The sequence below is a fragment of the Lissotriton helveticus genome, chromosome 1_1 (genome assembly GCF_964261635.1).
Source record: "Lissotriton helveticus chromosome 1_1, aLisHel1.1, whole genome shotgun sequence".
Classification (NCBI taxonomy): domain Eukaryota; kingdom Metazoa; phylum Chordata; class Amphibia; order Caudata; family Salamandridae; genus Lissotriton; species Lissotriton helveticus.
In genome coordinates this window covers 252,345,139-252,359,670 of record NC_136057.1, presented here as the reverse complement: position 1 = coordinate 252,359,670, position 14,532 = coordinate 252,345,139, and the positions used below count along the sequence as shown (strand labels likewise).

The following is a 14,532-nucleotide window of genomic DNA, read 5'->3' as shown; positions in this document are numbered from 1 at the left end:
CCCATTTCATTGCTAAACGTCGACCTTAAGATCTTTACGAGCATTTTGGTGAACAGATTGGTGCCCCACATGCAGGGCCTGATTGACCCCGATCAATCGGGTTTTATTCCGGAATGCAACTGCAGTGATGGGACCCGTCAGATGTGCTATCTACAGGACAAGATCCAACATACTCATACGCCTACGGTCTTTTTTCCGGTCATCGCTGAAAAGGCTTTGGACTACATGCACTGGCCATACTTACTACAGACACTATGCAAAGTCGGTGCCGACGAATGCTTTTAGCAGTGGGTGGGCTAAATATATGCGGATCTCCAGGCACGGATTTGAGTGAATGGGGTCACTTTGCAACTGTTTCACATTCGGAGGGGAATGAGGCAGGAGTGCCCATTGTCACCCCTCCTCTTTGCATTATACATGGAGCTCTTGGCAGAAAGAGTCTGCCAACACCCGGGGATCTCCGGGATTAAAATAGGAGACGGAGTTCACAATATCTCATTATTTGCGGACAATGTGGTCCTGTTTTTACCCAGCCGGAGGTTTCAATGGTTGCCCTGATGGAGGAGCTGGAGCTATTTAGATTAGTCTCAGGATTTACGGTTATTCTCCATAAAACCCATGCTCTGAGCCTGACTTTCCCACAGGCCGATCAGCTGGAGCTGTCTTTGAGATTTCCTTTTAGATGGGCTACGTTAGGCATCCATTACCTGGGTTTGCAGATAGCCCCTACTGTCTCAAAAAAAGTGCAAGTGAATTATTCCAGCCTACTGGCCGTGATTGGACGTGAGCTCACAAGCTGGAAGAGGCATATCCTGTTCTGGCTTGGCAGACAAGCAGCTGTCAAAATGACCATGCTCCTACGGATACTGTATGTGATGGAGACATTATCGCTTATCCCCCCTCCTAATATACTCTCCTCTGCATCTTTATATGGAGGGTACGAGACCGAGAATTAGCCATCAACTGACATACCTGAAAACAGGGGTATGGGGGTCCCATGTAATGAACGATACTTCCAGGCTGCACAACTCTGATACATGCTTGAATGGTACAAGACACAGTCTGAAAAGCATCGGTGCTTCATTGACCGCTCAATTGCGGGCATGCACATTTGTCCCATGGCTCCAGCGCAAGCTTGGCCATGTGGAGTCTCTATGTCACAAGTCCTGTGGGCTACCATGGCTGTCTGGGACAGGGTACAGGTACCTCATGGCTTATCCATCCCAATATCACCTCTGACCCCTTTTATAGGAAACCCCGACTATTCGCCAGCTTCCACTTGAACAGCTTTCTCCTGTGGCAAGAGTCCCACTGTAAACGTATTGGAGATTTGTATGATGTCTATGGGGTAATGGAGTTCTCCAGTGTTACAGAGGGATACAGAATCCCTAAACAAGCATACTGGCAGCCTGCGGGACACAGGTTCATTTCTGATGAGCCTTTGAGTGACACCATGTTGTGCATGAACGTTTTTAAAAAAAAAAAAGTTTTGCCTAAAAAAATTCATTTTTGTTATTTTTAGTGTTCCCCTGACGAAGGGTCCTCCCAAAATGCATTGGTATATGTAACACTACATGGGATATGTAACACTACATGGAGTTTGGATTTGAAGAATGAATGTGCATATAGATTCATGCACAATAAAGCAAGAAGTTTATGTATCATTAATTTTGCGAAATTTTGTGGAGTTTATTGATTGTTTGAGCCAACTTGAGATACTCTCTTGAGAGTTTGCGGACTAGATTTTATTTGTAAAACTTTTGCATCATACTAATATTCTGTGAAATAATTGTAGAAAGTACATAACGCCACTTTGGGCTTGTGAAAAGTGCACCTTGTATTCATGTGACAGTTTTTGGTCTCATGCTATTTTGATTTGGTGTACCTGATAGGAGCTGGTCAGGGTAACAAGATCACAAAATTGGGTTAATTGCTGAACTGGTAAAGTTAGATAAAATTGTATATTTGAGGTGTGCAGGTTATAACCTCTCCATTGATTAGTATCTGTCCCTTCGCCATTGGGTCACTCAACCGCAGGTGAGCCCTCACGCTAGTCACAAACTTACAAACTTCAAGAAACAGTACATCACTAGAACATCAGACAAAAGACTGTTGTTGGACACTTAAGCATTTTTAAGCACTCCCAAACAGACCAGCAAATCCCCTGTGCAATGTAGGTGGGAAGTAGAACTGGAATATAAGTTCTCCCCCAAGGAGTGGAGTGATATTGTACACAGCGTCAGGGCATCAGCTTGTAGTACAGCAGGTAAAGAGATGTTTTTAAAGATCGCACACTATTGTTACTACACCCCGAGTGGCAGCTTAAGTGGAAGCCTGGGGGAACAGTGCTCTGCTGGCATAATTGTGGTCAGTCGGGCACACTCACTCACATTCTATGGGCCTGACCGAGAATACAGGATTTTTGGGAGGCAAATCTTTGGGACGATGACACAATCTACCACACCAATCTACCAGACCTCCCCACATTTAAACTTTTAGGACTCCCAAATGCTTTGAGGTTTCCTCTCAAGTCTAGGAGAGGTAGAGCGATAGCGCAAGCACTGGGGGCGGCCAAACAGGTATTGCTAGCTAAATGGTGCAAGGCAGAGATTCCGTCTGATCTGGATTGGCTATATAAGTTGTGGGAACTGCTGGGTATGGAAAATATTATGGCAGGCCTTACGTTATGTTATGTTATGTTATATTTCATTTGTACTGCGCACAGCTACTAACAGTGTCCCGGCGCTAACTCCCGAAAGTCAAATTAATCCACTCTCCGAATACAGGCTTAAAAGAGCAGCGTTGAATTTTTTTTTTTAAAAAGCAGTGGGTCAGGAACACTCCTCAGAGCCAGTGGTAACCGATTCCAGGCCAAGCCAGCTTTGCGGGCGAAGGAGTTACCGCCTAGCCTCTGGCGATTGAACCGAGGGCTCTGCATGAGCCACTGATCCGAGGAACGCAAATGCCGAGAGGGTTTATAGAAGGTACATCTCTTCTGCAAATAACTAGGACCTAGCCCATACAGCGCGCGATGAACAATAGGTAGCATTTTAAATTTAAAGCGAGACTCCACAGGGAGCCAATGCAGGGTACGTAAATGAATACGAAATGTAAATGTAAATGTATAGGCATTTATATAGCGCACTACTTACCCGTAGGGTCCCAAGGCGCTTCGACCGCTGCGAAACCCTTCCTGGCTTCCCTGAGAGATGGTCCCTTAATGGGTATCTCCAGGGTGAGACCAGGCATCCCCGGCGGTCTGGTGGGGCCGTTAGTGAAGATGAGGCAAGCTAATGCCCAGAGTTGCCGAGTGTGATCGCTAATCAGAGTGGGCACCGAGGCGAGAGAATTATCGAGTCCGCTGACCCTGGTCCAGAAACCTACGAACACTCTGTTTAGAAGGCAGTCCCAGTAACAATCTAGCGGCCGCATTTTGGACCACTTGCAGTTTCCTAGTCAGATAGGCGGGGCTACCCACCAAAAGGACATTGGCGTAGTCCAGGCGGGATAAGATCAGTGCCCGGGCCACGGTCTCCTTAGAGCTGACTGGCAGAAGAGGAAGAAATTTCTTCAAGATTTTCAGGGACCCAAAACTTTTTTATCTGGGTTGAAAAATTCAGGTCTTCATCAAACCACACCTGAGGTTTTTGGCGGAGCCCTTGCTCGCCATAGGCCATAGGGAAATCTGAGGGCCATATTCTATCCCTGAAATCCACAGGGAATGAGCCGTACAGGAGAGCCTCCGATTTTTCTTCATTGCACTTCAACTGTGCGCCTGCCAGCCAATGAAACACCTCGGCTAGACAATGCTGCAGGGCCTCCACCGAGTCCTCTCCCCTCTTCCAGGAGAACAGGAGTTGTGTGTCATCAGCGTAGGCCATCACCTTAGCCCCCAGGGACTCCGCAAGGTAAACCAGCGGAGTCACATAGATGTTAAAGAGAAGAGGGCTAAGGGATGACCCCTACGGAACGCCAGTAGACAAATGCAGCGGCACAGACGCACAGGGGGGCAACCACACCTGCTGAGATCTGCCCTCAAAAAAAGATCGAATCCAACTCAGAGCCGAACCCGAGATGCCAATTGCCATTAGGCGATCCAGGAGAAGCGAATGGGGCACCGTGTCGAATGCCGCCGAGAGATCGAGCATGACCAAAGCAACTCTCCCGCCGGCATCCAGGCACTCACGGATCACCTCTGTGACATCCAAAAGCACGGACTCCGTGCTATGAGCAGCACGGAACCCTGATTGCGCCGGGTGTAGCAGGCCAGCCACCTCTACAAAGTTGGTAAGCTGAGAAGTCACGACCTTCTCACAGACTTTGGCCAAGCTTGGCAAAAGTGAGATAGGCCGATAGTTGGCAGGTGACAGAGGGTCAAGGGAAGGCTTCTGAAGGAGGGGCAGAATTAGTGCTTGCTTCCATGGCAACGGAATCCTGGCCTCGCGGAGCGACTGATTGATCACTAGGTTGACCTCAAAATTAATAGTGTCAGCCACCTCCGCTAAGAGCCTAGCGGCACACGGATCTTTCGGCAAGCCGGATTTAAGTGCTTTCAGAATTCTGAGCGACGTAGTTAAATCCAGAAAAGGTGCTACCCCGCACCTTATCCTGTAACCCAAAAGAAGCAGGAAAAGTGAGCTTGGGCCCATCCAAAAAAGATTGTGGAATACAGGCTATTTTTTCCTGAAAAAAATTAGCCAAAGTATTACACCAGGCAACAGAGGAAGGTATTGCCGCCGCTTGGGACTTGGGAGCCACAAAACTCTGCACAATGGCAAATATTTCTTTGGAGTTATTTTTGGCCCTCTCTATACGAGCTGGAAAATAACAGCCCTTGGCTAGGCCAATAGATGAGTAGTAAAGCTTCTGTTTAGCTCTATGTGCCTGTTTGGCAATTGGACAATAGCCACTAGAGCACCAGGCTCTCTCAAGCACCTTACAGGCATGTTTCAGTGTTCTCAACTCCTGGTTAAACCATGGCTTAGAGGGAGACTCTCTCCTGAGCCTACCATGCACAGGAGTGGAAAGGGCACTGACCGATTCAGAAATCCAATCAGCAAAACTAGCCAACTTCTCATCCAAACTGCCTAGAAGGAGGGGCCACCCCACAGCCAAACAGCCGCTAAGTTGCTCAGCGTCCAGTTTTGCGAGCAGTGGGGGGGCAATGGTAACTAGCCTCCCGCACCGGGCGTTGCACCACCCATGAAAAAAATATGGGGAAATGGTCCGACCAAGCGACCTGTAGAGGCTTAGCCACAGATATCTGGAAATTAGCACAGATGGAGTCAAGAATATGCCCCCTTGGTGAGTCGGATGTTCCACCCATTGGGAGAGCTGAGCCATCTGAAGCGTCTCAAGAAAAGCAGCCTAATCCACCGATTCCGTGACACCCAGATGCAAGTTAAAATCACCCAGAAGCAAGTAATTCGAAAAACGTAGTGATCTCTCTGCCAAAGCGTCCCCAAAAGAATGCCAAAAAATGCCTTAGCTGGCCCCGGAGGTCGATATATCAAAGACCCCCCTAAAGTGAAATGCGGAGATATTTGCAAGCAAAAGTCAAGAGCCTCACACCCCCCCACAAGGTGGAGGTTTCGCTGCAAAGAGACCAACAGTATCTATATAGTACAGCCAGACCCCCGCCTCTACCAACTGGGCGGTCCAGGCGATGAATTTTATAGCCCAACGGGGTAGCCAACGCAACATGATGCTATGTTTTTAAGCGTTTGTAGTTTATGTTTTTGTTGCATTTCCATTAAGCTTTTATATTTCTTCGTCTTTCATACGTGCATGTGTTTGGCTGAGAACAACATTGTTTTAAATCATACAGTCTGGTTTGTGAATTGAAAGCCTCCCAAAAGATGGCCACCAGAGATTGTATTCAAAAGACTGCTAAGGTATGTTTCATCCTCACAGGAGCTCTGAGAGAGTGCCCCTCTAGCTGTCAATATTTTTTAAAATTCGAACAAAATTGTACTGATGTTGCATGGGAGGGAAGCACAAGCTATGCCAAATGTTTGTGGGAGGAGAGTAATAGCCGTCTGAGCACCTCACAAGAACAGGAATCGGACAAATACGGCATGGTGAATGGAAAGGGGAAATAACCCCTGTATTGCAGCGGCAGGCCCCTAATCATGTTGAATTAATCTGTAAACTAGAAGCATAAGTGATGAATAAGGTGTGCAAACTAACTAGGAAGCAGCAAAGAAGAGCGATGCTTAAATCAACCTATGGTAAGCATCGGGCAGGATTCAAGTCCTTTTAGTGACTGCATCATGTCTTGCAGCAGTGCATGCAAGCTGCCAGGCTTGACCATTTTCTTTTTTATATTGAGATAACGCTGCCAGGTTCAACACACTGAGGATTCATCTCCTTGAACCAAACATAGGGGAATCAGGGTATCTTAGGCGGAAAGAAATTATAATATAATTGACCTCTCTAAACATCTCAGCAGAAAATCAACATTTTCAGATTTTTCCATATTGTAATTTAGGACCTAGTATGAATCTGATTTTTTAAATGTATTGACTCCTTTGATATTCTGCTTTATCTTTATCTAATTTATGATCATAGAAAATAAATTGCTAATATGCCGTCCTATGTAATTAATGTGCTATAAACATAATATTTGGTGCACATTTGGGGTAGGTGTTTTAATGGGAGAAGTGTGGGAACACTGGATAATAGCAATTTTATGAATTCTCGCAGGTTCTGGAATTTTCCGTTCACAGAAATATGAGGATAATATGCAATTTAGCCAAAGTTTGAGGTTGGAAATGTTAAGAAAAAATATTGGGATCCACACAAACAACACTTCCCCAGACTTCACTATGTACCCTGTTTTCAGAAATGTCTGGACCTAGTAGGTTTCCCTCGGTGCTGACTGAGCCCTAGCCTAAATACTAGGGGTGGGGGGAATTTGCGTAGTCGCGCTACGTAAAGTTCTGTGAAACTGTACAAAATCTCTGCGTGCACGCAAAAGTTTTGCAAACACACGGAATTGCTTGTTCCGCCCATTCGCGATGCTTTTTTCCTGTTCGCAAATGCTGTTTCTGTGCTCGGTAGAAATATCTTGCAAACACACATTTTGAAAGCGCAAACAAGCAAAAAGAATTCGCAAAGCCGCAGATCGCTGATTTTTTGGCAATTTCGCATTCTCAGCAGAAAGAGAAATTACCCAAATTACCCGAATTCCGTGAGTGGAACGGAATTTACCGCCCAGGCCTATTAAATAACACAGCTACCTACATTGCCAGATTGGTCAATTTGTAAGGCAAAATGTGGATCTCTCCTTTTGTCTTAACAAGTTTTTCCTCACACAGGCGATTGATCAGGCACAAAAGCAGGGTACTGCTGTTCTCGGGAGAAGTGTAGGAATGCTGCGCGGTATGACAATTGTGGATCCCTGCAAATTCCATTAGCGTGATCTGCTGTAACATTTGTTTTGCTGTTCAATTTGAGTTTTCACAGCATGCTGTGTAATACAGCAAAATAGACAATAATTGGAAATGCAGTAGGTCTTGCATTTGTTTCAATTAGAGCTATTGGCATTGTAAATGGCAATGTCTTTTACCTGTGTGTTATGGAGTGTATGCATGTGATCTGGACTGGAATCATGTGGGTTGTATTACATTATTTAGTTGTGTAATTGTGTGGCGTGGAATTGTGTGGTGTAGAGTGTATTTGTGCAGTGTGATTATGTATCATGGTGTGCTGTGAAATCACTGGATAGTAATTATGTGCCATTGATTGTACTGTAATGATGTGGAGTGGTATTGTGTGTTATAGAGTATAATTATATGGAATGATATTCTGTGCTGTGGAGTGGTATGTTGTGGAGTTTAATACGTGGTGTGCTGTTGAATTTTGTAGCATGATGCGTAATTGTGTGGTGTCGATTGGATGTATGTGGTGTGGTGTGTACTTGTGTTTTTGAGTTGTATTATGTGGTTGTTAGGTGCCCCTTCCTGCACAAAAACAATCTCACCATGACGCAGGCATCCTTGCACCATGGTGCAAGGGTGCCGGCGGATGGCAGCTGTTTTTGCACCTGCACAGTGGAGAGCACAGAAATGCAACATATCACTGTAAATATGTTGCATACCTGTGCTCTGAAACTGCTGCAGCGTGGCACAGCCAAAATGCTTGCAGTTCCACACTGCAAAACCTTCTTGTAAATCTGCCCCAACATTAATATTGAGTTGAAACCCACCAAGTTAAAAATGAGCCACTGTAGGTTATCAATACGCACTGGAGGAAAATGCACACAACACACAACAAAAAATGCGAAAATCGACTTAACACACCCTATTTTCACAAAATATGCATTACAATAGAATTTAAAAAAAAGTAACTATTAAAAACAATCTTCAAACGAATGTTTACAGACAGGAACATGGTAATTTTTCGAGACCAAATCAGGCAGAACTCTTGGATGGTTCCTGAAAGGGGAATACATTCAAATATTTACTGAAACATCATTATGGTCACTGGCTTCAATACAGCCTCCCACACCTGAGTCCACGCCGCATTTACATTCTTGATGACAGAAAATGTCCCAGCACATATTTATAGCTCTACAAAAAAGCTGGTCCCGATTTAAAATACATCTGTGCGCCTTTCAGCCACAAAATACATTGCAACATCGGCATCCAAGTGGAGTGGGTAGTCAGAGCTCTGTGCCTATATGGGTTGTCACAAATCTAGTGCATTGCTTCAGCCACCATGCCCAAGCCTGCCCTGGCTGTATGTAATATACTATACCTTCCAGAGCTCATAAGTGGAGGCTCTACAGAAAGCACACCCTTCCCCCATAAAACTTACAGTATAAAATGCCATTTTTAGTGCATGTTCTAGTTTTCTCCCAATACACATGTATTAAGAGGAAAACCTTATTGCAACAGTTTTGCGCAACCTGCCTGTAACTGTGAGGGGTGCATGCCAATGTCGGAGCCTGCTTCAATTCCATGGAGTTTTGATTGGTGCTTTTGATGAAATGTAATTGAACTATCCGTCTTTTATATCAACTTTACAATGAAATTCATTTTGAAACCTTCCCAACTTCTCCTGGAAAATGACATTTAAAATCCATTTCATTTTCACCCTTGTTGCATCCCTAAAAAGTTTAAAGCACACTGTTTACCACTACTATCTCAACTCTCTCTGTGGGTTATTTTAAATTAGTGTGGAGTTAAACTAAAACTTCATTTACAGAATTAGAAAACTTCTTACTTTATGAAGCAGATGAAGTTTCCTAATTGTATGTGAAAAAAAGGTTTTTCCTTTGGGGCTTTCTAGGTGTGATTATAATTATTATTATTAGCGCTTGTATTGCGCGACGAATCATACCCAAAGGGTCTCTTGGCCCCTTGGCTGCACACTTTCGGTAACTTATGACAATATGGCGGATTAGAACATCCATATTTGAAGCTGCTTCTTAAACTGCACCAACGTTGTGCAGGCTCGGATATCATCTGATAGTCTGTTCCAGTGGAAGGGAGCAAGATGAGAGAATCAACGCCCAGCCATCTTAGTTGTAATGATTTTACAAGGGCAGAGCAGTTTCCGATTGCTTGATCTAAGTTGGCGTGCAGGGACATAAGGAATTAGCTCCTTCCTTAGGTATGCCGGGCCCGTCCCTTGCTGTGCTTTAAACACTAAAGTCAGAAACTCAAACACTGATCTCTTTCCAATGGGGTGCCAGTGCAAGTTTTGCAGAAGAGGTAGTGACAGGGTACCAGTTAGTTTGTTGATAGCCAGCCGTGCTGCTGTATTTTGCACCACTTGCAGCCTAGATGATAGATCCTCCCTCAATGCTACTAGCAGTGTGTTACCATAATCTAGTCTACTAACTAGCAGTGCCTGTATTAAGAGATTTCTGGGCTCTAGGGGGGATCCACGGAAAGATCTTCCACAGCATCTGCATTATTCCAAAGCATATACCCAAGACTGTCTTTACATGATCCTCCAGAGAAAGTTTATTATCGATGATTTCTTGATGACCTCAAAAACTCCAAGAAAACCTGCCGCACCCTCGAAAAAGCCTGGCGCCACAACCAGACAGCAGAACACATGACCGCCCTCAAGAACGCCACCCACAAACACCACCAGCTGATCCGCACCACCAAGAAGACAACATTCAAAGAACGACTGGACAACGACACCCACAACAGCAAGGAACTCTTCAGCATCGTTAAAGAGCTCTCCAACCCTAGCACCTGCAAAAACGACATCACACCCTCGCAAGACCTCTGCGACTCACTCGCCTCGTTCTTCCACCGCAAGATCGCCGACATACACAACAGCTTCGGCGCACAGACCACGCACCCAACCACCGAACCAAGGCCCCCCACCCCCACCCTCCCCACCTGGACCCCTGTCAGCACCGAAGGCACCACCCGCCTGATGAACACCATCCACTCCGGCTCCTGCCCACACCACATCTTCAACAAAGCCGACTCCATCATCGCACTCCAACTCCGGAACATCATCAACAGCTCCTTCGCATCCGCCACCTTCCCGGAAAGCTGGAAACATGACGAGCTGAGCGCCCTCCTGAAGAAACCCACCGCGGACCCCTCGGACCTGAAAAACTTCCGCCCCATCTCGCTCCTCCCCTTTCCAGCCAAAGTCATAGAGAAGACCGTCAACAGACAACTCTCCGCTTTCCTCAAGACCAACGGATCCCTCGATCCCTCTCAGTCCGGTTTCCGAGCAAACCACAGCACCGAGACCGCCCTCATCGCAGCCACCGAAGACATCAGGTCCCTGCTCGACAACGGGGAAACTGCTGCCCTCATCCTCCTGGACCTTTCAGCAGCATTCGACACCGTATGCCACCGCACCCTGATACAGCGCCTCAGCAACACCGGAATCCAAGGAGCGGCCCAGGAGTGGATCATCTCGCTCCTCACCGAAAGAACCCAGAGAGTCCGCCTCCCCCCGTTCCGCTCCGCGGCCACCGAAGTCATCTGCGGCGTTCCACAAGGATCCTCACTCAGCCCCACCCTCTTCAACGTCTACATGAGCCCTCTCGCTGCCATCGCATGCCATCACAACCTCAACATCATCTCCCACACCGACGACACCAAGCTGATCCTCTCCCTCACCAACGACCCCGCCACCGCCAAAGCCAACCTCCAGGAAGGAATGAAAGACGTCGCAGAATGGATGAAGATCAGCCGTCTGAAACTGAACTCAGACAAGACGGAGGTCCTCATCCTCGGACCATCTCCTTCCGCCTGGGACTACTCCTGGTGGCCCACTGCCCTGGGCACCGCACCGAAACCAACGGACCACGCATGTAACCTGGGCTTCATCCTGGACTCCTCCCTCACGATGACCAAGCAAGTCAACGCCATCTCGTCATCCTGCTTCAACACCCTGCGCATGCTCCTAAAGATCTTCCGATGGATCCCGACCGAAACCAGGAAGACGGTTACCCAGGCCCTCGTCACCAGCCGACTGGACTACGGGAACACCCTCTACGTTGGAACCACAGCCAAACTCCAGGAAAGACTCCGGCGCATACAGAACTCTTCTGCACGACTCATCCTGGACATCCTGGACATCCCTCATCACAGCCACATCTCTGCCCATCTGAAAGACCTGCACTGGCTCCCCGTCAACAAGAGGATCACGTTCAGACTCCTCACCCACGCACACAAGGCTTTTCACGACACGGGACCGAAGTACCTCAACAGCCGCCTCACATTCTACACACCCACCCGGCAGCTCCCATCCGCCAGCCTCGCCCTCGTCTCCGTCCCACGAATCCGCAAATCCACTGTCGGAGGAAGATCCTTCTCCTACCTGGCGGCCAAGACTTGGAACTCCCTCCCTATTCACCTACGGCTGACCCGGGACCATCTCTGCTTCAGGAAACAACTCAAGACCTGGCTGTTCGAACAGTAGCGACCCCCCTCCCCCCCTCAGCGCCTTCAGACCCTACGGGTGATTAGAGCGCTATACAAATTCCGATGATTGATTGATTGATTGATGAAGAATGTCCCAGGAAGGACATGCTTCAGCAAAATCATTTTGAGTTAGGAGGCTGGACATTCAACACCTGAGGTTAGAGGTGAAGGAGGAAGGGTTCTGAGCTGAGGCCAGCTTATTTGTATAAAACAAGAAAAATAACTTGAAAAGCTTTGCATTCCACAAAACATGCACAGTTTGGAAAATCTACAGAGTTGTGAGTCAGCCTACTTTACAACTTTACATTCTTCTACTTTAAGTCTTATTGAATTTAAAGTTGAATTGTGAAAAGTGATCAGAACTCGTTGACTCAACCATAGAGCTGTCAACAAACATAACCTTACACTAATTAACATCACACATTCTAACAAAGCACATCTAAAATGCATGCTAATCAACTGCAGTTCTGCCTCAAAACATGCTGAAGATATGTACCTTAGAAAATCCAAATCTTTTTCAAATAGAATCACACGATTAGCACCTTAATATTGAAATCAGAATATAGATATATAGATTTGCAGAGTATATTAAGGACAGAATATTGAATCCAAAATATTGGCATGTGGGTAAGTATAGTATTTCTATGACCTACTCCACATATATGTATCTACGTAATACATATACCTTCAAGATATGCAGATATGGAGTTAAGAGTAGAAAATCTATACTTCCCTATTGCCACTTACCTTTAAATATTCTGTCCTCAATGTTCTTGTATCCCGATATGCTGGGGGTTGGGATTTAGTAGTGCAACCAGTTTTTGGGAAAGCCTGCACCTAAAGAGACCAGCTTTAATGATTGGTAAAAGCTGGGGGACATGGCCCCCCAAAATAGACTTCTGTGTATGGGTCTTGTGGTAGATTAGGGAATGCTTTGAAATGATACGCCCCCCAAGGTGAGGCGTAATGAGGAGAAATATCTTTATTTCCCCTAATTTGTATTTCTTTCTATGTGTGCTTTAATCAGAGGATCATTTTTGTGCAGGTAGGTGCCCCTTCGAACACTGAAACAATCTTGTCTGCAACAAAGTCACCCTTGCACCACGGCACAAGGGTACTTCCGTTGGTGCTAGACAGCACGGAGGGGCCGATTCACAGAATGAACTTAAGACTCAATCCTAAACTTACTACTATTTTGGTATTCACAGAATGCACTTACTACTTTTGGCATTCACAGAATGAACTTACTACTTTTGGTATTCACAGAAGTTAGGATTTTGTCTTAAGTCTGTCTTAAGTCTGTCTTAAGTCTGTCTTAAGACAAACTTAAGACAAAATCCTAACTTCTGTGAATACCAAAAGTAGTAAGTTCATTTTGTGAATGCCAAAAGTAGTAAGTGCATTCTGTGAATACCAAAATAGTAGTAAGTTTAGGATTGAGTCTTAAGTTCATTCTGTGAATCGGGCCCATTGTGTGCCAGCGCAAAGAAAGGACTGGGATTAGCCTTATGATGTTAAATAAGACTTATTCCTGTCCTTTCACGCAGTACAGCTAGGAGGCTTGCTACACTGCGTGAAATACTGATACATCTGCTCCTTAGTAATTTGTCTGTTATTGTATGGTATAAACTGTGGAGGCACTGGCATTTGTAAAACAAAAATGTTCGATTCACAGAAACTGTGAGAAAGGATCAGTAGAGAAAAAGGGTGTGAAGAGATGGCGAGGAACAGGGGCGGATTCTCCATAATTGGGGAGGAGGGCTGCCTACCTGCTAAAAATTAACAGTAACATCATAATAAAAGCATTTTATTATCATTTTATTTTTGCCTGCCTTATCTTTGCTAACAGGAGTCTTCAGCGTAGCGGGACCAGCAAATCTCCTGTGACAGGAATGGCAGGGGGAGTGGTGGTGGGCACATTAAAGTGCGCATGGCGATTTGGTCGGCCATCTGAGACTGGCCAAACCCTCATGCACACTTAGGTTTCTATTGTTACAGACTCCCAGTTACTGTCTAAGCATCAAACCAGGCCACTCAGACCAATTATAATGCTTCTCTCATGATGGGAATATGAGACTGGCGAGGAAGAGAAAAAGAATAGGAGCGAGTATATAAAACAAAAGGAGGGAAAAGAGCACAGATCGAAAGCAAGCAAGGATGTCATCCAGTGTGGAGGGGATGAAGAGACAGGAAAGTGAGAGAGAGAGAGGAAGGTTTGGGCCAAAATGTATTACTTTGTTCTTGATGCCTGTCTGACTGAGCCACTTACCTTTGGTAACTTGAGTTGCCTGAGCACCGCTGGGCTCTCAGTTTGCCCCAGTGCTTACAAGCAGCCAATTTCTTCCCCTCAGCGAGAACTCAATAACCCACCACTGCTTCTTCGCCTGTGCTTTTGAGAACTGTAACCTCGGAGGAGTAAGTGTCACACCTGGGGAGGATATACGAGGCAGTGAGTGTATTATTCAGTGTAGAGTCCTCACTGACTCAGCGAGCAGCAGGCGCCGTGAGAAATTCATTGCATTTCTTGACAAACACATTAACAGCAGCGGGACAAATACCAGTTATTTGTCCTTCGCTTACTTAGATTTTTATTACAAACTGAATTCAAACAAGGCCCTTT

The 14,532-nt window shown here is 46.0% G+C and overlaps 1 protein-coding gene across 1 annotated transcript in view; it reads right to left on the bottom strand.

Moving 5' to 3' along the window:
- LOC144769034 (glycine N-phenylacetyltransferase-like) overlaps window positions 1-14,310 on the bottom strand; it is a 244,865-nt gene extending 230,555 nt beyond the window's left edge. Inside the window, exon 1 of the mRNA XM_078653030.1 lies at window positions 14,182-14,310. The gene's annotated coding sequence lies outside the window, so the exon portion shown is untranslated. The remainder of the gene's footprint in view (window positions 1-14,181) is intronic.
- Window positions 14,311-14,532: the final 222 nt, after the last annotated feature.